The 25612-nt window shown below is 38.8% G+C and overlaps 1 protein-coding gene across 2 annotated transcripts in view; it reads left to right on the top strand.

Moving 5' to 3' along the window:
* The window catches only part of LOC124602067 (sphingomyelin phosphodiesterase 4), a 200969-nt gene that overhangs the window by 173446 nt on the left and 1911 nt on the right, over window positions 1–25612 (top strand). The window lies entirely within an intron of this gene.

The raw sequence follows: 25612 nt of genomic DNA, 5'->3' as shown, positions 1-25612 counted from the left end.
CAGTTGTGAACAATTGTGGCCCGGTGACATGACATCATTGCTTGGGAATGTGAAGTCCATGAATGGCTGCAATTAGTCTCGAGTACTGAGCATAACCATTTTCAGGCGGTGAGTGGTTCAGTTGTACCAGAGCACCCAGTCCATTCCATGTAAACTAACACCTTTACTATGATGGAACCACTTCCAGTGTGCACAATGCCTTGTTGCCAACTTGGGTCCATAGCTTCGTGGCTTCTGCACCACATTCTAACCCTACCATCAGCTCTTACCAACTGCAATTGGGACTCTTCTGACCAGACCACAGTTTTCCAGTCATCTGGTGTACAACCGGTGTGGTCACGAGCGCAGGAGAGGCTCTGCAAGTGATGTACTGTTAGTAAAGGCACAAACCACATCGGTTATGTACTGCCTTAGCCCATTAATGCCAAATTTTGCTGCACTGTCCTAATGCACACATTCATCATAAGTCCCACGTTGATTTCTGCTATGACATGTGAGTACAAATTAACAGCTCCGCCAATGCCATGCGCTTTTATACCTTGTGTACGCCATACTACTGACATCTGTATATATGCATATTGCTATCACATGAGTTTTGTCAGCTCTTTGTATTTTTGCAGTGATCGTGCATTGTGGTGCACGGAGTGTGTGATGTCTTCACATAATATTACAGTATGAACAGCTGCTCGTCAGTCTGTTGATAATGTTGTTCAATACTGCTTTTAATAGTGGACCATTGCTAATCAGGCAGCTACCTGAAGTTTGTAGTGATCAGTAGTGGAGGCCTTAAGAGTTTTATTCCTATGGTCTAGGAATCCCATGCTAGTTCATTCAGATTTAAATTTAAGTAATAGGCTGCTCACTACCCAGGACTAATGCTACTTTTGGTAATATAATGATCTTGGGGTGAGCTGTAAAGTGTGTGACTGACCTTCCTGTACTACTTTTGACCTTCCTGTACCACATCTGAATATTAATTCTACTTGCAATCTTCTCAACAACCATGAAATTAAACCTGACCTAGCTACACATGAGATCTCCCGTATGTGTTTGCTACATTGCCTTGCTTTCATACTACTTGAATAATGTCCGACAGATATTTTCAACACAGTTGCAACCATAATAAAAAACATCTCTGTTCACATGGACTGTTACTGGCACACCAAACTCAAATTTTGTACTGTTATGTCACATTTGTTGTGTTTCTCTGCTCTATCAGAGTTTCGTCTTTTTACTGCCCCTGTGGCAATGTTTTTTATGGACTTCCAATAGACATGAGTGACTATCATCTGCCAGCTAAAAGAAATTTGGAAGCTTCTTGCTAAGGAAAGTGTTTACTGAAAATGCTTGTCTACAACAATTGTCAAAGTTTAAATTCCAGTAAATATTTATAAAAGGAAGCAGAATGATGGAAGTCATTTAAATAACAATTCATCTGTTACACATTTCAGAAAAAGGATAAATAAAGATTTTGTGCTAGCTTTTAAAAATATCTTTGAAAAGATTTAGAGGAGTGAAATAAATGTATGATCAGAAGTGATTCTTATATCTCACAGTGAAAGATAGGATTTACAACAGCTGGATTTAAATCTTGTCTGGCACTAACCAATGAGTTCATTACCTATTATTTAGACTGCTCGAAGGTGGTGTTATCAAGTTAGCTGTAATATTTTACTAGAGATGCTGCCATAGCCAGATTTAAGATTTTTTATTAACATAATGATTTTTATTATTTCCTTAGGGACTTATTTTTTTTATGTAATGGCTGCCAGTTGTCAGGGTGGGGTTCTTCTAGAAAACCTGGAATTCTTAGGGAATTACATTTTACCTGTAAAAATCAGGGAAATCTCACAGAATTTCATAAACTCTCAGGGAATTCTGCATAAGCATGTTAATTATATTAATACTATTCCATATAAATTATCGATGTTTAAGCTACTGCTTGTGGCTGGTATGTAGCTCAGCTCAGAGGAAAGAAAGGTTCAATGTGTCATCATTTCTGCCACAGCTGTTAACTGTGAACTCAGTTTCATTTAATTCAGTGTGTTCATTTATTTCTTATATAACCATACTCCATATTGTTTTTGCTTTATTTTTTGGATATTTTATTGTTTTTGTTTAATACTTGTTTTTTGAATTTTTTATTGCAAACTAGATGGCATACAATACTCAGTTTTCATTACAGCGTGTCTCTTGTTTTAGTTATAGGTTATCTTATTGCGATAATGAAATTTTTCAGTAACAACTGCGCTGTAAATTTCTTCCCAGTGCTGTTCTCATAATTTTTCTCGAAACATTTTGACTGAATCATTGGTTATGTTTTTGTTGCACTTTTTTGTTTTGTGACCTGATCCTAATTGCTGAGAATGTTTTATAGTCAACATTTGACCACCATGGTCAAATAAACTATTGATTAGTGTTTTTACAACCAAATCAATGATAGCATGTAAGAAGAAGTTGTTAGTGAATCTTAACCAGTGACCTTCAATCCTCTTTCGGAACTGTGTTGTGGGAAATAACTAAAAATTGAATGGCAACAAATTTCTCGGTCAGCACTATCAGACAAACTCAGTCTTTAATTCTAATAAAGAATCAACACAAGTGCTTGATGAGACGAGATATTTCGTAGTAATGACCTGTAAATCGTTAGACTTACCTGGTATATGAATATCAAATTCCTCCGGTGTGGCATAGTTTTCAAAGGCCTGTTCAGTACAGGATTCACTATTCTGTAAAGCTGGAAACTTAACACTGTTTTTTGTGTAAGTAATCAATCCCTCTGTTGCTGGTTCTGCAACTATATTTAATTTGTCTCCCTATTTAACAGAAGTTAATTTATTATCACTGAACAATATCTAGTTACTTGAATGGAAACTTTTGGGCGTCAGAAGTTGTTTCTCCAATATTTTAACACAAATAACTCCCACACTCACAGGTGTAAATTGAGTTCCTATTTTGAATACTCAAGTCTATAAAACAAAATTATTAGACAGTTACAGTTCATAATCATAACCCTGACTGCCTCTCAATGTCAAAGTCAGCATGTGGAATGAAATTTCTTTTGCTCAAAGGACCACGGTTTAGACTTTACTGATTTCTCATGATACAAAGTTCCATATGAGTTAAGGGGACCACACTCTGCCTATCTAACCCATGTTAATTTAGGCAAGTATTTGACCCATTTCTGAAAAAAACTATTTGATGCAGGACCTTAATATTTTTATTGTATGTTACATAATGCTAATAGAGTCAACTGTACTAAAATCTACTTTATCCATTTTACAGTTTTTAAGAAATACTTTTTTTAAATTTATTAACAAAAAATATTAAGTTTTTTCTGTAGAAAATATTTTTTTGTGAACTTCCTAATGGGGGAATATTGATGACTGCATTACCAGAGGTGGCTTTTTATGTTATGCAGTGTCTCTGAAAATTTTATTCATTTATCTATGATAATTTCTGATATAATTGGGCCTATGTACTGAAAATTAAATTTGCGGGAAATTGACTTAAAAGAAAAAACTTTTGAAATTTGTTGCTTACAGTTCACTAAAACTGTCCTGCCCTTCTTTGGCCTCTAGCAGGTCTTCCAGCTTCTTTTTAACCTTTGTGGATGTTTGTCTTGCTTCCTTGGCCATATTGGGTTCAGACCTGTCTGCATCGGCTGTCCTCATTTTATCCCAATATTGCAGCCCAGCGATTATATTTTCCCCAGGATATTCCCAGCTTTTTCAGTACCCAACACTTTCCAATATTACCATAATTGAATGTAATAACAGCATCGTGAACTCCTAGTTTCATTGAATGCGTGCCTACAAATACAGTTTTAGGAAGGTGGTTCCAAATTATGCTGTTGAAACATTCATTTGGGTTCTGTGTCTGCCCATGCAGACATTTCCTTAGTAGGTTAGGATGAGCCAAGTTTCTGAAAATGGCTTTAATTGCTGTAATAACAGCAGCAGGAAGAGAATGCTGGCGAGAATAAGATTCTCCAGTTGCCTGAGCCCTATTGTATGTGTACCATGAATTTTCTGATGGACGCAATTCATGACATGGCTTATCATCAGTAGAGGACTTATGGAAGAATATTGCCCAAACATCTCTCTTCAGTGCCTCCAGATTTTCTTTATTTCTCCTAATTGCCTGCCCATAGTATACCTGCAAGTTTTCTATTTCAGTTTTAGTTAACCGACCATGTCCGGTCAACAATTTTCCGTCTTCTAATTTTTTTTCTCTCATATCAACAGCTAATTTTCTCACCCTTGTTCCCAAACGTTTTTGAGCATGGCCTACACATTCTATTTTGCTAATAAGGGCATCTCCATATGGCTTATAGTTCGCCACATTGTTGTATGCCTTACTGTCACCATCGCCCAAATATTTGGTGTGTCGTTCGCCTCTTGTTTCTAAGGAGCGATGAAATATTTGTTGTACTCCATGAACTTCCGTACCACCACTTGTTCCTCTAAAATTAGCCACACAGTTGTGTTCTTCATATTCATTGACTTTACATTTGCAGTATTTAGACACTATCTCCACATCTAACACTTTACCAGTGTCTACACTTGTGGCAATCCCTACTCCATTCAGAGAAATATGTCCTCTTTTCTGCCAACTTCCATCAAGTGCAACTGCAGTATCCTAACATCCATCATTTTCTTCCACTACTTCCCTAGCAGCCAGTTTCATGCTTTCCTCACTGACCTCACATACAGCTTTCTCTAATATTGAAGTCAGTTTTTCAAATTTATTTGGTGGTTGATGTAAGTTCATCACTGAACAAAATGTTCTCCCTGCAGCCATGCCCTTGTCAATGGATCGTAAGGCATAAACTAATCTAGTATTGATTTCATAAGGGCCACTTGCATCTGGTTTTGAAGAACTCATAAATGAAATCACAGCTGAACATTTAGTGCAGATTAAATCCAAAGCAATTGCTAGGCCTTTTCTCCCACTGGCACTCTCACAAATTTTCGCACTCTGTGACTCAGCACACTGTCTACATTGTACAAATTTAGAAATTACATCTGATAATATTCTCAAATTTATAATAATGTTACTGCACCCCTTGTCACCTACAGTAAATTCGTTGTAGCTCTCTTGAAATGGTGAGAGCTTCTTTGATGATGCACTTGTTGAAGAATTACAATTAGAAACATTGTTGCCAGGCGACATAACCTCTTGCACAGAAAGCTTTCTAAACTTGTTTCCTCTAAATTGTCGTTTCTTGAAAATGCCTTTACGTTTCGTCATCTTCAATAAACATAACAAAACACACGTAAACAAGCATTGCAAACATAAATATAACAACTACTCACAATCTCACTCGAACAAAACTAACAGCGTGTTGTTTACAAACAGCAGAAACAAAAGAATACCGACCGTTGCATTCCAAGGATAGCCAGCACACTCGGGAGTTAAAAAAATGCCAAACCAACAATGTAGGGGATATAAGGATCTAAAATATATACAGAATAGAGGGCGTGGCACATAACACACATGGTAGGAAAATGCTCTTTAAATGCCTGAAAAAAAGTTTTTCGGCAAAATCATTTTCAGAGTACTTAAATAAAACCTTAATCTATCGAAATATGATGAAAACTGAAAATAATTTTTTTTTTTTTCCTCCGACCTGAACCATGGTGCGGTCCCCTTAAGACACACCAAATAATGTTCTGAGCCACAGACAAGGGAGAAGTTAAAATAACCAAAATGTTAAACGTACCTCTTCCCTTCATGAAATCTTATGTGCTATATTTCAAGATACATCCTCCATTTGTATGAGATGAAATGTTATCATAATTAAACAAATTAATTATGAATTCAAAATGGCAGCTTACAACATTGCTGCTAATTACAGTTCCGCCATGATCCTACTCTGCAAGATTGCTAAATTGGAAGGAAGTCAGTCCATAGTACATGTGAAGTTCCACATTCTATCCACAGAGTTTTTGTCATCACAAACTGGAGATAATCTCTTGCAGTCATAATGAATCTTTGATCCATATAGATCACCTGTGCAGTTATGCATAAACAATTGCATTTAAAGAGAAAAAAGTGACAGAAAAAGGGTGATTCTACAGCCAGATCAGACCAGAAGTCTGGCTTCAATAGCCAGAGTGTGGGAGAGTTGTGTTTGCCTGTCTGCCTGTGCACACGTGTGTGTGTGTGTGTGTGTGTGTGTGTGTGTGTGTGTGTGTGTGTGTTGGTTATTTCTGACAAAGGCCTAGTTGGCCGAGAGCTCTCTTTGTGACAAGTCTTTGTTGTGCCCATGTGTATTGCTTCTTATTAATTTTAGAATTTCAAAGCAATGTCCTGATAAACATAACAGATCTGTGTATACAAGGGCTACCCAGAAAGTAATACACCGCATTTTGTCTTCAACAATTCTTTGTTGAACATAATGAGAATTACACACACAAAAGAATAGTGTTTTATTTACACACCCTATTTTGCTACATAATCTCCATTCCATTCAATGGCCTTCCTCTAGTGCAAAACAAAAGCATGTATGCCCTGTCGGTACCAATCCTTGTCGCAGTGGTGGAGCCAGTGCATCACTGTGTGAATCACCTCCTCCTCATCCTCAAAATGTCTTCCACAAATGGCATCCTTCAATGGCCCAAACAAGTGGAAATGTAGAGGTTGTAGAGTGGATGGGGTAACACTGTCCAACCTTGTTTTGCAATATGTTCAGCAGTCCTCAGACTTGTGTGGGACTGAGCGTTATCGTGTTGCCGCTGAAGTCACCGGAAGCACATCTTGAGTTTTGTTAATGTCTTAACATATGCTTATGAATTAATGGTACCGCCTCTTAGCATCACATTAATGAATATCACACCTTCACATTTCCAGAACATGGTGATCATGACATTACCGGCGGAAGCAGTTGCTTTGAATTTTTTTCCTCTGTCATTTTGTTTCGGGCTCAAAATGGTGAACCCAGGTTTCATCATCTGTCACAATTTGGGATAAGAAGGCCTTCCCCACAGCTTCAAAACATTGCAACAAATGAAGACAATTTTTTTTCTGTGCGATTTGTGATACACCATAGGACCCATCTTGCACACACACTTTTGAATATCCAAGAGTGTGGATTATTGCATCCACACTTCCTTTGCTGATTGACAAATGCAGCACCAACTGTCGAGTTATAATGCATCTGTTCCCGTGAATGACAACATCGGCTCACTGCAACATGTTAGGAGTAACAGCCATGGATGGTCTCTCCGACGACTGCAAATCATGGAGCTCAGCCTTATCGTCTTCTGATTACCTCACCCTCCGTGCCCAGCAACTAACTGTACTTCTGTCGACAGCAAATGCTCCATGACTTTGCACAAGTGTTTATGAATATTCCCCACAGTTTCTATCTCTGCAGTGAGAAATTCAATCATGGCATATTGCTTATAACGTACTTCACCTACAGATGCCATTTTTAAACTGTCCTGCAGCTATGCTATCTGTCGGAAGTGAGGGAAACTTGGCATGCTCGCTCGAGAGACTTCAGATAATACATACGTAATATTTTGCATTTGTATCTTTTCTTCAGCTCAGAAAAAAATGTGATGCATTACTTTCTGAGCAACCCTCGTATGTCATATGGTCTTTCATTTTCCTGTGTTGATATTTCTGTGTATAAATAAACAATATGATGGATAGGGCGAGCAGACGCCATAATGTATGGGAAAGTGTCATTTCTGAGTGGCTGGAGGAGGATACAGAATGACTGAATCGTAATTCCTCTTCGGTGTGATGAATGACATTTTGCTCTCTTGCAGAAAAATCTAAGCTAATCCAGATGAGTAGCGAGAACAGTCTTGTAGTGTTCGAATGCAATATTAGTGGTGTGCCGCTTGACACAGTCAAACTGATTATATATCTAGGTGAAATGTTTCATAGCCATATGAAATGGCACAAGCATATGATGTAGGTTGTAGGTAAGACGAATGATTGACTTTGGTTTATTGGGAAATTCTAAAAAAGTTTAGGTCATCTATAAAGGACACCACACATAGAACACTTATGCAATTCATTATTGAGTACTGCTGAAGTGTTTGAGGTAAGCATCAGGTCAGATTAAAGGGAGAAGTTGAAGCAGTTCAGAGCCGTGGTGCTATATTTGTTACCCGAAGGTTTGACCAACATGAGAGTATTGTGAAAATTTCCGTGAACTCACATGGGAATCCATAGAGGGAGGATGAGATTCTTTTCGTGAAACGCTATTGACCATCTCATGCAGGGACTGAAAAGACTAGAGAAGAGAAATTACGGCTCATATGGAGGCATGTAACCAGTCATTTCCCTTGCTACGTTTGTGAGTGAAATAGGCAAAAGAATGACTAGTAGTAGTACAAAGTACTCTCCGCCATGCACCATATGATTGCTTGTAGAGTATGTATGTAGGTGTATGTGCCAGGGTATTAACTGAGTGTTCTTTCAGATCCACATATTTAACCAAGCCTGCAGTATTTGGAAGTGGTATTAACAGTTTCACTTATAACTAGAAATGTATTCTATTTTGGTCAGACTGGATATGGCTGCCGATTAACCCTGCAACTAGGCTCTAGTTCAGATCATTCAGGTGTAGACAAATCCACATGTCATTCATCGGTTACATAAATGTCAATACCCCTTACTAAACTGCACTCCAAGCACTGCAATAACACTACCTCCAACTCCTCTTGTACCACTCAGAATGATAGATCAGTGTGAGTGGGCAACAAATAAGCAGTGTGCATGATGTCATACTCAGCCATACAGTTTAGGTTTTGGTACAAACTGTTGCTTGCATGCCCAGCTATAATTAATCCATTACAAATGTGGATAACTACAAAGAGATTTCTTTCTTGGATTGCACATATAAAGTCTTATCCGAAATTCTGTACAGTCTTTGTAAAGATCAACTTGAAGAGAAATTTAGAGACTACAAAGGAGAATATAGGCCTTGCAGAGACACTCCTAGAACAAATAATTACTTTAAAATTAGTAATTGGGATGTCAGCAAAAGAAGACACAAACAAGAACTCATAACTACTGTAGACTTCAAAAACGCCTATAATTAAATCTATAGACCTAAAACTTCTATCACACGTATATTTCATGAGCCACAGATAGCTGGGTTAGTGCAGTGATTTTGCTTTTGTGGGGAACCCTGATCTCTGATGCACATCTTTCCAAGCATCTGTTTTCATGAATCTATTATTAATTTCATTTCATGGCGCCCTGTGATGACTTCAGTCAATCATTTGCTAGTCGTCTTCTGTGATAAGTGCATGTTTGTTTCTTCTGAATTGTCCAATATCTTTCATGTGTTGTGCCTTTTCAGTCTTTCATCATCTGTGAATAACCCTTTCATTGTTTGTCATTTGTTTATTTTTGGTTGAAATCATCTTGTCTCCTCAGGGGGCCCACACAACTCTTTTGTGAGTATGTGTATGACGAGCACGGGGTGTCGAGCTATTGCAGCACCTACGTCCTTTCTTGCAGTGCATTCTCCACTCTCTGACTATAATTAGTTCTGTTTCCTTCTCGTGTTACAGCATTTGATGTGGACCCAGCTATATCCTTATGTCCAGCTTTCTTTCATTGACAACTTGATTTATGTCCCTTACATCACTCTTCGGTTGAAGTAATTTTGGTCCCCTTATGAGTGTGATCTCCATTTTGTGGCAAATTCATATAAAACTTGTTTCACAAAGCGCCTAGCATCCAACGCGCGTTGGTCTATCGATTATTCGTATGACTTTGAAATGTCTCCCTGTCCATTTTTGAACATCGTTGAACACATTCTAAGTTGGTTTCTGAATGAATCATAAGTTGATTTGTGAATGTGTACATAGTGTACGTGATGCCTCTGTCAGTGTAATCCTCGTCACATCTAGAAATAAACTTTCCTGCAGACAAAAAAGGGGCCATACGAGCTGAGCAGAGTACAGCCGAACGAAAGAAAGCCAACCACTGTCTGATTATGTGGTTGATAGGGTTGCGAATGATAAGCATTGTTACGATTACCAGCTAAATCCATAGATTCAGACTTCCAGAGTGCGAATAAACGACTAACAGGAATAACAGGTAAGAAAGATTACGTATTATCTTCTCGGTGTATCCAAGAAAATGAAATTTTGACAGAAAATTTTTGGCCAGATCGCTATACTAGCAAGGGCCAGTTGTACAGTCTCCGGCTAGCAGCCACTTTAAGGTCTATTCTGGACGTAGCGTGGAAAACGCGTTGTACGAACACGTAACAATGCCTAACCGGAGAATAATTGTGGGGTAACTAAACTGGTGATTCTGGCAGAGTTAGTGAAGTTAACCGGCGAATAAGCTTTGACATTGGCAGGAATAGATACAGAATTAGTGATGGCAACATTGTCTGTTAGAACGAGGAAGGAGAAGAAACGGGGACATCACACAAATTGTGGAAGAATAAGACGATTCCAAATTTCCATAAAAATTTCGCACAACTACTTTTCGCTCTCATGCTTGAGAAACTGGAGCGTATGAATGGTGTAAAACTATTTCCTAACGTAAAGCTTTTTGCTTGTAGTAGGCCTAATAGAAATTTTTAGCCCAGAAGATCACACTTTTATCTCGTTATTAAAAAATTTACTGGCACATTTGTGTGATATATCTTAAAATGTAATACATGCATAAAAGACCAACATTATATGTGAAAGCCTAGCTTCTCATGCAGCGTATTGGCCTTGGAGACCAATATTATATGTGAAAGCTTTGTTTCTCTTCTAGCAACATTATACATATAAATTTAAGCCATTAACTTTTCCTGTTTGTGTGTTCGCACTACTTAACAGTGATGTTGCTATTGACTGACTACACGACGTGTCCAAAACTCTGAATATCCGCTGTCATCGGCTGGCGAGATCACATGACATGAGCTATGACTGGCTTACAAATACGCACCGCAGTCTCGATTTCAATGCTTCGGAAAGTAACATGCGGTGTTTGGTGGAATTCGAATTTATACTTTCGTAATATGAAAATAAGCAGCGTACATGTTACTGCACATCAAACATCTTTCCAAAAGGTGTTTCGTTTTCTAAAGCGCTAGGAAATTCTACTCCCATGTAAAAAACCATAACCATTCAAAGGATTGATAAGTTATACAGTTCCGAGAGAAAATATACTGTCAATTAACAGGGAAAAAATATGTTTCCACCCAGGAGAAGGTGTATTTTTAACCGGGAAATCCGGGAATTTTTTTTCCTTGCCCACGTATACACCCTGTGGAGGTGCAAAACCTACTTTCTTCTTATTATGCAGTATGTATCACCTTTCAAGTAACTCATTTTTTGATGACCATTCCCCAGTGCTCTGTGGTTACTGTTGAATCAGCCTGAATTGTACTGGCCATGGTAGGGCAACTGGAGGGGTTTGAACGTTGGTTCGCATGCAGATGTCATCAGTGAGTGGAGACCCCTTCATATTGCGTTGGAAGCAATAGCAGTACAAGTGCAAATTATCACAGCAATCACCATTTTTAACATTTCATTTACCTTCAGCCAGGGCACTTATTTCCCTTGAGATTACCGCCGTAATCAGACAGCACCCCTGTCCTTCTGGATTTCAGTGCACACCACCCCTTGTGGGGAAGTAACTCTTCATCTGCTAGGGGTCTTCTGATTGACCATCTTCTTTCCAATCTTGATGTATTCCTCCTTAATGACAGTACTCATACCCACTACAGTGGTGCTCATGACACCTTTTTGGCTATCAGACTTATGATATGATCTCTTCCCCCCAACCTCTTGGCTTCGCAACAGTGGTCACTCCACCACTTTCTGGTGACCCTGTCACTTCCTTGTACCCACCCAATGCACTAATGTCTCTTAAAAGAGCCAACTGACAGTTATATAATTCTCCTCCACCCCTCCTCCGGTCACACTGCATCGACAAGGTTGTGGGAGACAGCTCTGATGCAGTCAGCCACGCTGCTGGGAACTACTATTCCTCTTTCTACAGGCACACTCTGCTACCATGCTGCCGGCCAGTCCTTTGATAGACAAAGGACATTGCAATAATTATTCAGGTTCATCATAGAGCCCTGCAAGGTCTCGGGCAGCTCCTTTCACAAGACTCCATATTCACTCACTATCTAATTAAGAATAGCAAGAAGGAATTCTGGGAGTGCTACGTCTCCTCTTTGGAAATATGTGCCTCATCTTTCCAGCTATAGACCAAGGTCCCTAGTCTGCTGTATTACCAAAGATTGACAACCATTCCAGGTCTCGTACTTCAGGGTTGTTTTTGTACTGAGCATCGGTTCATGCTGAATACATTACAGCTGAATTTGCAACTGTGTCAGTGTCCTTTCTATGACAGAAATGACAAGTTGGAGATGTCCTCATATATTTCACTCCCTGCCAAACCACCATATATAATGAATCTTTCACTGACGGGTAACTACTTCAGGATCTTGCCTCATGATATGGCCCAAGACCCTGATTCAGTTCATAATTATATGATTCAACATCTGAATGTTAAGGCCACATCTACACAGGGTTTTCAACCGTATATGTTGACAGTGTCTTCCCTTCACAGTGGCAAGATAATATCATCATGCCGATCCTTAAGCCAAATGAAAGCTCAGTTGCAGTTGGCATCTACTGACCATGAGTCTCATCAACATGCTCTGCAAACTGCTTGATCATAATTTTTATCAAAATGATTGTTCCAGATTATAGTTGGTACTTCACTCAGCTCTCCATGGATCCAAGAGAACAAACAGCATTCCACAGGGCCTTGTGCTAAGTGTGACAAACTTCCTCATCAATGTCAATGGGTTAGTGACCTCTTTTGGGCACTGGTCACACCCGCACTGTATGTTGACAACTTTTGCATGTGGTACATTTCTTATGCCATACCCTCAGCTGAATGCCAGCTCCAAGGCACCGTTGAAAGGGCCCCCAGTTGGACTATTTCCCGTGGTTCCTAGTTCTCTCCTGCAAAAATGTTAAATCCTGTGTTCCTGTCATCAAACCAGTCCTTCCTGACCCAGAACTTTACTCGGGTATCCTGTGCTAGGATGTTGTTGCACAGTTTGGTTTTTGGGCTTCCTATTTGAAAAAAGCTCACTTTGCAGACTCATGTTTGTCAACTAAAGACTAGCTAATGCAGAAACTTAACGCTCTCTGCTTCGTTGCCCACACCATGTGGGGGATAGAGATCATGCTACTCTTCTGCATACTTACCAGGCCTTGGTCTTGTCCCGACTGAACTATCGCTGCCAGGTTTATGGCTCGGCATACCTTGAAGTTTGAAATTGTTAGACCCAGTCTATCATTGTGACATAAGGCTGCCTTTGGGACTAGGTCCCTCGACAATCTCTTTGCTGAAGTGAGAATCTTTACTCTTAAGTTCCAATGATACCGACTATTGCTCACTTACACATACCATCTGACAGTTTTCTCATTGTCTAATGAGTATGACATTCTTTTTGCATATGAGGAACATTGACTTCTGACACCTACTGACAGTTTTCTCATTGTCTAATGAGTATGACATTCTTTTTGCATATGAGGAGCATTGACTTCTGACACTTACCCTCATGTGCGGAGGTTACCAGTTGGAATGCACCACATCCTAAAGTTTCAGTTACCCGTGTGGTGGTGTCGTTGGGGAGTGGAATGTGTCCTGCTAGATTCTAGATTTGGGGACCCTCAACTAGATTTCTGCTTGACACAGTGGTCCCTTTGACCATCAGTTGTTGGCAAGTGATGATCAAAGGGATCGCTGTGTCAAGTAGAAATCTGTGGATACCAGTCACTGAATGCTTGCCCCTATTTTGTCTGGACCAGAGTTGGGATTGTTACTAAATGTTGATCAGGCAGTCTGAAGATGAAGATGGTGTGATGTAGTGATGTAGTGCTGAACTGATTGCTCAATAAAATAACAACTGGAATTGTAGACAGCTGAAGATGCTAAGATTCGACATTTTATATTGAACAGCGGAGGCCCCACAACCATCTGTATAACCGTCTGGACTTTGAGTAATTTTAAAATGGTTATCTGTTCCAGGCAGCATCTGCAGGGTCTAAATTCTCCCTGGCAGTCTTCTTCTTCCTCTTCAAGTCGGTCTGTAATGTGATTGTACAGAATTGTTTGCAAGACTTTATTCATGCAATCAAAGACGGAATTCTCTCCCTAGTTATCCAGATGTGTTTTTCTCATTTTTTGTGTAATGAATGAGTCATACCTGGTGGTAAAGATGTCTTTGCTAGTTCTGCTGCATGTTTCCCGAGTTCTGCAAATGTTTGATCTTCTCCACTTGCTTTGTAGTTCCCAAGCTCTGTCAAAGTTTTGCAGACATCATGGATAGTTGGTGGGTTTAGATTTTCCATTGATATTTTTACTGGGACTTCTGCGTTTATTTGAAGAAGTTCTGGAGGATAATCAAAATTTTGTAGTCTGATAAATGTTTCTGCTAAAATTTCTGATTTCATCCATTGCTATGGGCCATTTTACAGTTTTTGTGTTTTAGCATTGGTGTTGGAGGATCATATCATTGGAGTTGTCCGCTAAATATTTTTCAGTCATCTCGTGAGTTTGTTTCTCAACATTTGTCTCTGTCATTAACAGCATATCTTTATGGTATTGGTATTTAACTCTCCTTATTATTTTTTGGGTTATCTTTCTTTGATTTATGAGTACGAAGTATGATTCTTCTGTTTTTTGACTCTTCATATCTTAACCAGGATTTGTGTCTATTGACTGTCTGGCTACACCAGTTAAGATGGTGGTCGTGTGTGAAAGTTTGTTCATGTGTGTGTTTTCTGCTTTATAAGAAGGCCTTTTTGGTGGAAAACTTAAATGTATAGCAATCTTTTCGTTGTGCCAGTCTGCGACTCATCTCGATATGGTGAGTAGCAGTCTATCCTTTTCATAATATTGTTAGTATTCCACTGTTTTTATTGCATTCATCATTGCACCATTGGTGCTTTTTCCATTACTTTATTAGGGCTAGTTGTTCAGCTCTGTTTTTCCATTGGGAATTATTTCTTTCTTTGTCAGTGGCATGAATTTAATTTTTATTTTACTCAAATAATGATCTGAACTGGTGTTTGGTGCTGTCAGGACATTCACACTGTAAATTTCCCTGTGGTAGTTGTTATCCATGCAAACATGGTCCACCTGCCATTTCTCTTTATTCTAGTCTCGCTGTTTCCAAGTTTTGAGTTTATTTAGTCTTCTCATGAAGGATGTTGACTTTGAGATCATGTCCTCATTTCTGCAGGATTCCACTACTTTTTTTATTCATTCTCCCTTATGCTGGCTATGTCCCTAAAACATCCCTATAGCTCTTTTCCCTATGTAACTGGGCATTAAAGCCTCCAATTAAGAGTTTAGTGTGTTTTTGTTGATACTGTTCTCCATCGTATTCAAAAGCTCGCAGAGTCCATCCAAATCTCCTTTGCCGTTTTCCTCTCACTCTTATCATCAGTTGGCGATGGGCATTCATTATAATGTATATTCTATCTGCAGCTCATATAATCAATGTTCAAAGCCTAGGGGGATTGTGATCCGAGTTCCATTGTGGACTTCAATTTGTGGAGTTGTAACATTACGAGTCAAGACAGCTGTAACGGAACTTGAATAGCGTAAAGCTATCGTTAAAAACGCACGCCGCGCGATTTGTTACGATTTGCTCGGTCATAATAGTAGTAACATGCTTTTGAATACAATTAAAATATAACGGCGATACCTGTTTAGCGTTATTGGAAATAATATGTAATAAATTAATGAGTAAGGTAGCCGATCCTATAAGAAGAGGTAAAATTGGGCATATTAAGGTGTTTTGCTTTATATCGACTAAGCCGAAGATACGGCGTCCTTTTTTTTTCCGTTTACTCTTAGAAGAAAAAAAAAAAAAAAAAAAGAAAAGTAACGAAGTGCTAATTGTGCGTTGTGAAAAATATAGGGGCGAATTTTAAATAGCTACAGTGTATAATCAGACTAACAAATGGACATTCAGTTACGCGAAATAGCGACAGCGAAGTGTGGTCATTAAATTGAGTACACCTACAGGGCGGTCAATTCCGGGATAAGTCTATTCGCATCTCACGAGGGACGCGGTATTGAGACCGGTTTTTTTTTTTTTTTATTATGTCACGGAGAGCGGGCTTCAATTTATAAAAAGGAGAAAAGCTGTATCATTATCATTGACTGTTGGTGTTAAGCAACCAAAACTGTTCATCAAAGGGTTTCGGTGAATGAGTGGTGAATGCGAAATGAAACTGTGAACGAAGTTATGTTAAATAAAGCAGAAGAGACGAGACAGTTTGGTCGTATCTGTTATTATTCCATAAACCGTAACATTTATTCTCGTTGTACAAAGCCTTTATAGACGATCGTTATGAGAATTTGCTTTGAAGGGATCTAGTTACGAGTTAAGTTTTGGGGATCAACAGGGGATAGTTCGTAGATCTTAACTACTGCAGCTATTCTGGAATCAGGTGCTACCGTGACGGTTGTGTGTTGTCAATGGCTTAAGGTCATCATATCTCATGCTCTAAGATCGACGCGCCTTTCCTCTTGGTATAACGGTGTCTCATGGTAACCACGACAACGCCGACGGCGAAGGAAGATACGGTAGAAGTGGCGCCACAACGTGCGGCTCGCTCGAGGAGGATTGCTGCATCGAGTCGAGTGTCATCCGGATTCACGAACCCTAGAGTTGGAAAATATTGTAGCAGCCAGTGAGTCTGTCCAATGAAAGAGGTATTCTTCAATAATCGCTAAAAGTGAGCGATACTACCAGGTATGATTAAAATAACTGTATAATTATATAAAAAAAAGAGGAAGTTGAGACTTGTGATTTCGGTAGATAAATATATATAAATACATAGTGAAAATAAGTGTATGTCTTGGTAGTGAATAATCATGTCAAAACGAACGAAAAGAATACATGATAATGTGCAGTTGAGTAGAGTAATGAGTAGAGAGAGAGAGGAAAGTGAAGAGGATAGGGATGATGCATCCCATGAGCTCAATGTGGGACAGGAGACATGTACAGATAATAATACAGTTATTGATTTAGAGCCGTTAGGAGATTCAAATACAATGATAAGTAAGGTAAGCAGCTTGGGAGAACATAAAGATCTTGAGGTTTCGGAAGTAGATCAGCAAGTTGATCCTCAAAATGGAAATATTAATCAAAAAAATGTTTGATATGCTGGTATCAATAAATACTCAAATGGGTGTAATTAATGGAAGACTTGGTTCACTAGAAAAAGATGATAAGCAATTAAAAGAGGACAATCAAAAGTTAAATGAAAAATTTGAGGCCAAATTTGGTTCATTAGAAGTTAAAATGGATTCTTTGGAAAGCAAACCGAACACCTTTGATTATAAACTGGAAAATACTAAGAAAGAATTAAAGGCGGACTGGGAGACTCAATTAAATGCGAAATTTGGAGAACTAGATGTAGAGTTTTCTAACACCTTAGAAAGGCAATATAATAATTTAATGGGAAAACTTCATGACGTAGAAAAGAAATATGAGGTAGTTTCGAAGAGTTATGATGGCCTGTCCAATAGGATGGTTAAGTGTGAAAGCAGCTGTTTCAATGCTAGCGCATAGATAGAAGAGCTTTCGAAACAAATAGTCGAGTTTGAGTCTGATGCTCGTAAGGGGATTGACAAGTATTTAGTAGATCAAACTAAAAGACTTGACGAAGATCTAACTGAATGGATAGAAATAAAAGGAAATGAAATTGTAGACAAGGTTAAGACTACTATTGGATCCCAGCCAAATGAAAATATCAATGAGCACCTAAGTAGAAATGATGTAAAAGAGAAAATAGTTGATGAGTTACCTAAATGGCAAAAGGAAACCAATCATAAACTGGCGAAGTTAGAACGAAAGTCATCACAAAATTTGTTGACAGAGGACGAACGTTCGGAGAATAGGTCGAAAAACAACCGAACATGTGATAATACGAAGTACAATTGTGGTGAAAATTTGCATTGGGAAGTTGATGATTCGGTTGGTAAAGATGATGATTCTTTTGGTCAGCGAGGATATTTGTCTTCTTTGAAGGTGGAGAACAGCATTTTTAAAAGTAGACTATTCCCAACATTCTCCACTGAAAAGAACAACCTGCATCCGAAAATCTTTATCAATAATTTCAAAAGAATATTTCTGCGTAGCTGGTCAGAACATGACCGACTTCAATTTATAGTATCCAAAATTACCGGAGAAGCCGCATTTTGGGCCGCCGAAGTAAGTGAAAGTTGCCATACTTGCACTGAGTTTGAACAACTTTTTTTGGCTAAATACTGGTCGTCGAGTAAACAAGAGAAATTAAGAAAAGAGGTTTACCAACCTGAGTATTTTAACAGTAAAAGGAGTACTTTAAGGCAATATTTTGAAAAGTACATAAATAAGACACGTTATTGGAGTGATCCAATTTCTCACAAGGAAGTGATCAGAATTTTGAAGGGAAGGTTGCCCATAAATATACGTGAAAAGTTAATAAATGTTCCTGACCACGATGTAGAACAATTCTTGTCGGTGATTGACTCTATAGATATGATTATGGAAGACGCAAGACAAATGAGTAGTAATCAAATGTCGACTCACACTCATAGTAATACGAATAATTATAATAATAATTTAACGTATGATAATAATAATGCCGAAAACCAGGTCAAACCCGCATCACAGGAGCGTGGACAATCTTCATCCTATGGTTGCAATAAAAACAACGATTATAATAAATATAGAAGAGATACTTACTGTGCTAGAGGTAAACCTCGATATGGTGACGCGAATGTGCATAGTAGTGATATTAATAAGATTAACAGGTACCCAAGTGATGAACCCAATTGCATTCGACCTTGGGAAGATAATTCGAAGCATAATGTTCATCGGCAGGATGGAACAAATGCCTCGAATCCTCATCCAGCACAAGGAGTTATACCAATGGGCGAAGGAGCCTCCAATGTGCGACGGGGTGAATACCATAACTCGGATCATACTGTACAGATTGTGGAAGTTCATGAACCCCCACCGATGACTCAACGAGATAGATTAAACTAATACTAGTCACCAAATGCCTTCCTAGGATGACTGGAAAGGAGAAGGAAGGCAGGCATCAATTTGAACTGAGAGTATTAAGGTACAATAATGATCAGGATATAAGGAATGAATTAATTGAAGAAAAACCTGAAATTTCTAATAAATGTGGACAAATTTTACAGGCAATAATTCCAACAAGTATAAATAATGTTGATGTTGAAATATTAATTGATACTGGAGCAACTATTAGTGTCATGACGCTGGGCTGTTTAAAACAGATAAGCCGAGGGGTAAAAATGCCCACTTTTCCTATCACAGGATGTACCGTGTCTGGCACGTTCAGCGCAAAAATGCAAAAAGTTGTGAAACAGGTACGTGTTGACGTTACAATACAGGGGGCTCAAATAGAAAGTACATTCCTGGTTGTTCCTAAAATGACAGTACCATGTATCTGGGGTTTGGATTTTTTATGTGAGACCGGTGCAATCATTAATTTAGAGAAAGGTGAATGTATATTTAATTCCAATGGTAATGTTTTGACAACCACCCTGAGAAAGGGCCGAGTAATTCCAAATCAATTGTGTATGAATCTAATGGTAAAATTTGTCAGTATTGATGATGAAAATGTGTATGATATATGCCTTATTGAATGTTCTGAAGAAATGATGGATAAAATGTCATTGCAGGAAAAGGTGTTAGAATCAGAATATTTATCTGTTATCCAAAGGGATGAACTGTACTACTTGTTGGAAGCATATCAGTCAATTTTTAGTAAACGTCCGGGTATAATAAAAGACTTTGAATACCATATAAAGACGTATGCACATAAACCCTTTTGTCGTACTTCCTATTCTATCCCATGGACAAAGAAAGTAGTAGTCAGAAAGGAAATCAATAAAATGTTAGAATGGGGTATTATTGAGCCCTCAGATTCTGAATATTGTAACCCTCTTGTGGCGGTAATTAAACCTAATGGTGACATCAGATTGGTGTTGGATGCCAGAGAGATCAATAAGATCATTATACCTGTACAAACGCGACCGGAGAACCTAGAAGAGTTAGTACAAAAGTTTTATGGTGCCCGCTTCTTAACCTCTTTGGATATGCGTAGTTCATATTGGCAAACTAGAATATCGAAAGAATCTAGAAAATATACTGCATTCGTTTTTCTGGGCCGAAGTTACCAGTTTACTGTCATGCCATTTGGGTTGAAAATAAGTGGTGGTGTTTTCATATCGGCATTAGATACCGTACTGGGCAGAGACCTTTTGAATGAAGTTACTTTATATGTGGATGATTTGCTAATTGCTTCTGAAACTTGGGAGGAACATTTGGACTTATTAAGAAGAGTTTTTGCGAAATTTTTGGAATACGGAGTTACTGTAAATTTGAGAAAATCCAAGTTTGCTCATAACCAATTGAAATTTCTTGGACATATAATCACTCCTGAAGGGATAAAACCAAATCCTAAAAAGATGGATGCGATTAACAGATGTGCTTACCCAAAGAATAGAACGGAATTAAAGTCATTTATCAGCTTAGTTTCATTTTTTCGACGATTTTTACCCAATCAGTTAGGAAGCCAAGACTGTTTGTTACGGCTGTTAAGAAAAAATGTCATGTGGGAGTGGAATTCCGAATGCACGCAAGCTTTTGATAACATCCGCAATGCTTTGACTAATGCTGCACTGTTACATCACCCGAGACTTGATCAAGATTTTTATATTGCTGCGGATGCTTCTGAAACAGGATTGGGTGCCACTCGTTTCCAGATGGACAATCCAGAAGATATCAGTACCATCAACATAATTGGGTTTGCCAGCAGAACAGTCTCCAGCTGTGAACGTGCATATTGTACTACTGAATTGGAAGTACTGGCCGTGGTCTGGCCCTTAGAAAGTTTCGCTATTTTGTATATGGAAAGAAGATCATTGTATTCTGCGACCACAAAGCTTTATCTTTTATTTTAACAGGAAGGATGTTCCATTCACGTTTAATCCGGTGGGCCTTGCTACTGCAAGAATATGATATTACGCTCAAATACATCAGAGGGAAAGACAACATCATAGCCGATGCTCTTTCAAGACTACTGAAAAGAAAGAATGACGACAAGTGTGAAGAATGGACTATTGACTTTAAAGTCATGAATTTATCAAGGCAATATTGTGAGAGGCAGATTTCACAGCTATCTCGAAGTCTTCCACAACTGCAAGAAGATGATAAGTTGTGGAAAGCCATTAGGCATGCTGTTGAAAGCAAAACGCTAAGTCACTCTCAAGAACAGTATCAATTAAAATCCGGAATATTGTATCGGAGGAAGGATGAAGAAGATGTTTGGAAAGTTTGTGTTCCAAATAAATATTTAGAATCACTAGTATGGTACACTCACTTGAATTTGGGTCATTTTGGTTCCGCTAAATGTACAGCCAAAATAGCACAATACTGCTATCATCCAAATTTGGGACGTATAGCTACAAATATTATTCAGAAGTGCAAAATATGTCAGAAGGCGAAACCCATAAACTATTGTCGGAAGATAGAATTACATCCTATCATCCCACAACAATCTTTAATGTTGGTGTCATGTGATGTCTGTGGGCCATGTCCCATGACACGTGGATGGTTCAAATATGTATTGGCTTTCTATGATCTCTTTTCAAAATATGTGAAATTATATCCTTTGAAAAATCTCCACGTTCGACCCATGTTACGCAAATTTATCAACAACTATATAACTGAGCTTGGCAAACCTATAATGATCTTGACAGACAACACTGCTTGTTATACAAGCAAAGTATGGAGAGACACTATGAAAGAACAAGGAATCCAGCACATTTACATCTCAAGATTTTACCCTTGTGGAAATCCGGTTGAAAGAATCTTCCGAGAGTTGAACCGATTTTTACGGACGTACATACCCAAACAACATTATAAATGGATCGATTTGATTTATGAATTTGAGAAAGTGTATAATGACTTACCACACTTATCGACAGGTTATTCACCTAACCAAATAGTATTTGGTGAAAGTATTGTGCCAGAATGGATGAAGAAATTACCTGTGATAGAACAAAAGATTACCAAGAAAGAAGATATGGTGAAGAAGGTACGAAAACCTGAAGCATCAAGCACAATTGAGAAAAACCCGTTTTGATAAAAATGTGAAGAAAGTAGTCACATATGATGTAGGGGAAGAAATTTTATTGAGAAATCACCCAAAAGCATCAACCAGGAAAAGACTAAATAAGAAATGGCAATATTTATGTACAGGTCCATATAAAATAATGAAAATATCTCATGAAGGGAGCTACCTCCTGGCAGATTGTGATACTGATGTAATTAAAGGCTTGTTCCCTCACATAGACCTGAAGAAGTATTATCAATAATGAGCAAAATATAGATTCAAGAAACACTGAATGATACCAAGACTACACTCAGTGGACTAAATAAAAGCACCAGTGGATAAATACATACTTATACTAACTTACAAAGAAAATTAAAGAATGTACCGACGATTTCCATGAGATACCTTCTTGGTATCAGCAATAATGACGACGCTGAAATACGATTTATCCTCTCACCGAACAGCGAGGATGGATGATTTAAAAGTGGAATTAAGAGGAAAAGAAAAGGACCAAATCCTCTCTGTTTAAACAAGTGGCCTGATAAGGGTTTTGGCCTAGGATGCCAATCGTCGAACCCGGCTGTGATCCCTGCCTTGCACAGTCGGTTGAAGAACTGAGGGCTTCATCCAAGAAAAAAAATGTGGTGTGAATATGAAGTGATTAGTGCGAAGTGTTTCTAAGACAACCTATAAACAAATGTGGAATTTAGTTAAGGGCATTTTGTCTAGGTCCATTAACTCAACTTAAATATTGTAGAATGTATGTACTGACTTGTTGAGTGAATCTGAGAGTGAGTGTATTCGCCGAAACAAATACCCTCTCCTGTCACAGTACACAAAAAAAATAAGCCTGTTCTGTCTGGAACCCTCAAGACATCACAGTCTGGGGGGCCGTGTAACATTACGAGTCAAGACAGCTGTAACGGAACTTGAATAGCGTAAAGTTATCGTTAAAAACGCACGCTGCGCGATTTGTTACGATTTGGTTGGTCATAATAGTAGTAACATGCTTTTGAATACAATTAAAATATAACGGCGATACCTGTTTAGCGTTATTGGGAATAATATGTAATAAATTAATGAGTAAGGTAGCCGATCCTATAAGAAGAGGTAAAATTGGGCATATTAAGGTGTTTTGCTTTATATCGACTAACCCGATGATACGGCATCCTTTTTTTCCCGTTTACTCTTAGAAGGAAAAAAAAAAAAAACGAAAACAAGTAACGAAGTGCTAATTGTGCATTGTGAAAAATATAGGGGCGAATTTTAAATAGCTACAGTGTATAATCAGACTAACAAATGGACATTCAGTTACGCGAAATAGCGGACAGCGAAGTGTGGTCATTAAATTGAGTACACCTACAGGGCGGTCAATTCCGGGATAAGTCTATTCGCATCTCATGAGGGACGCAGTATTGAGACCGGTTTTTTTTTATTATATCACGGAGAGCGGGCTTCAATTTATAAAAAGGAGAAAAGCTGTATCATTATCATTGACTGTTGGTGTTAAGCAACCAAAACTGTTCATCAAAGGGTTTCGGTGAATGAGTGGTGAATGCGAAATGAAACTGTGAACGAAGTTATGTTAAATAAAGCAGAAGAGGCAAGACAGTTTGGTCGTATCTGTTATTATTCCATAAACCGTAACATTTATTCTCGTTGTACGAAGCCTTTATAGACAATCGTTATGACAATTTGCTTTGAAGGGATCTCGTTACGAGTTAAGTTTTGGGGACCTGGTCAACAGGGGATAGTTCGTAGATCTTAACTACTGCAGCTATTCTGGAATCAGGTGCTACCGTGACGCTTGTGTGTTGTCAATGGCTTAAGGTCATCATATCTCATGCTCTAAGATCGACGCGCCTTTCCTCTTGGTATAACGGTGTCTCACGGTAACCACGACAACGCCATACGGTAGAGAGTCCAGTTATCAGAATCTCTTATCGATCAAAATGTTCAGTTTCCCTGGGCCACTAAGGGACTTTATATCGGGTGTTGCTAAATTTTTTATCTGTCCTGTCTTGAGTCTAAATTTCGATCATCTGTCAATCTGGGGTATTTTCAAATGTTCCATTTCATCCATATTACATCTCAAGTTATTCCCATGATATCCGAGTTCAGTCTTCCTGGTGGAATTTTACTTACAGATTCCCTCCCATGTTGGACTCTCAAAGGTGGTTCACCTCGTGTGTAGCAAGCTCCAAGTTTCAACTACAGTACAGGTTGTTGTTGTTGTTGTTGTTGTTGTTGTTGTCGTTGTTGTTGTTGTTGTGGTGGTGGTGGTGGTGGTGGTGGTGGTGTTTGGTCCAAGAGCTATTTTATTTCACCCCAGTCTGTCGGCAGCCAGTGAGGACCCTCCTATCTGTTACATGAGACATGTCAAGTAGGGTGTCATTTCTCCACCAGCTGTGACAGTGCAGTAGGTTCTTGGCATAATTTCTACAAGACATATTCAAAAAGTAAGTGTACTGTGACCATAATGGGCCATGGATATTTGAGTATTGGCAACACTGTGTGGTAGAGGGTAATCCTCTCACCAGAGCAAGCACTGCAGGAAAACGATAGTGTGTAAACTCGCATTGTAGTGTGGTAAGAAATTGTGCCAAAGGCGAGTCATGTGCTGTGATTTGCTTCCTACTCATGGAAGGAAGAACACCTGTTGAAATGTTTTCACGAATCAAAACTGTTTGTGGTGAAGGTGTTGTGAACAGAACAAGTGTGTATAAGTGGTGTGGGGAGTTTAGTGGAAGCAGAACAAATGTTCATGACAAACAGAGGAGTGGAAGACCTTACCTTTTTGTCTGATGAGTTGGTGCAAAAAATCAAGGACACTGTTCATGAAAATGAAATGACACAATTTGAGAGACTTTACTGGTCTTGTACACATATGGTTTTATGTATATGTAGACTGAACCAGCAAGTGAAAACTTGTACCAAGGCTGGGAATCAAACCCAGCTCTCCTGCTTACTAGGCAGGTGCGTTAGCCACTAAGCCACCCCAGTAAAGTGGTTCACACAACTGCATGGATTACTCTGGCATGCCTCCCTCAATCCAAATTCTCACTGCTGCCCCAGCCTACTTTTAAATTCCCCCTTATACAAGAAGATTTCATTTTTTATAAGTACCTGCACCTGGGTTACATGCTGGATCCCCCATTATGTTCAACGCTGAGGTGCTATTCCAGAATATGGAAAGCCTTGGCAATTCTGTTCCTGTGTAAGGGGGAATTTAAAAGTAGACTGGGGTGGTTATGAGAAGTTGGATCAAGGAGGGGTCCATGCCAGGGTAACCTGTAGAGTTGTGTGAACCACTGTGCCAAGTGGCTTTGTGGACAACAAAACCTGCCCAGCAAGCAGGAGACCTGGATTAGATTCCCAGCCTTTGGACAAATTTTACAAAATTTTCACTTATCATTCCAGTCCATATATACATGTTCATGAAGACAGCT

This window comes from Schistocerca americana, chromosome 1 (genome assembly GCF_021461395.2).
Source record: "Schistocerca americana isolate TAMUIC-IGC-003095 chromosome 1, iqSchAmer2.1, whole genome shotgun sequence".
NCBI lineage: Eukaryota > Metazoa > Arthropoda > Insecta > Orthoptera > Acrididae > Schistocerca > Schistocerca americana.
Note: the sequence above shows the minus strand (reverse complement) of the source record. Positions and strands in the feature narration are given on the sequence as shown.